Source organism: Phoca vitulina, unplaced genomic scaffold, assembly GCF_004348235.1.
Source record: "Phoca vitulina isolate PV1807 unplaced genomic scaffold, GSC_HSeal_1.0 scaffold161, whole genome shotgun sequence".
Classification (NCBI taxonomy): domain Eukaryota; kingdom Metazoa; phylum Chordata; class Mammalia; order Carnivora; family Phocidae; genus Phoca; species Phoca vitulina.
The window spans coordinates 46418-47195 of record NW_022589864.1 but is presented as its reverse complement, the minus strand read 5'-3'; positions in this window follow the sequence as shown (position 1 = coordinate 47195).

Below are 778 nucleotides of genomic sequence, written 5' to 3'. Positions count from 1 at the left end.
CTGAGCTGGGCTGAGCTGAACCAGGCTGGGTGAGCTGGGCTGAGCTGAGCCAAGCTGGGTGAGCTAGGCTGAGCTGGACTGAGCTGGGCTGGGTGAGCTGAGCAGAGCTGAGCTGGGTAAGCTGGGCTGAGCTAGGCTGAGCTGGACTGAGCTGAGCTGGGTGAGCTGGGCTGAGCTGGGTGAGCTGGGCTCAGCTGAGCTAGGCTGAGCTGGGCTTAATTGGGCTGAGCTGGGCTGGGTGAGCTGAGCTGAGCTGGGTGAGCTGGGCTGAGCTAGGCTGAGCTGGGCTGGGCTGAGCTGTGTGAGCTGAGCTGAGCTGGGCTGAGCCAGGCTGAGCTGGGCTGAGCTGAACCAGGCTAGGTGAGCTGGGCTGAGCTGGGCTGAGCTGAACCAGGCTAGGCGAGCTGGGCTGAGCTGAGCTGGGCTGAGCTGGGCTGGGCTGAGCTGAGCTGAGCTGGGTGAGCTGGGCTGAGCTAGGCTGAGCTGAGCTGGGTGAGCTGGGCTGAGCTAGGCTGAGCTGCACTGGGTGAGCTGGGCTGAGCTGGGTAAGCTGGGCTGAGCTGGCCTGAGCTGGCCTGAGCTGGGCTGAGCTGAACCAGGCTGGGTGAGCTGGGCTGGGCTGAGCTGGGCTGGGTGAGCTAAGCTGAGCTGGGTGAGCTGACCTGGGCTGGGTGAGCTGAGCTGAGCTGGGTAAGCTGGGCTGAGCTGGACTGAGCTGAGCTGAACTGGGCTGAGCTGGGCTGGGCTGAGCTGGGCTGAGCTAGGCTGAGCTGGGCTG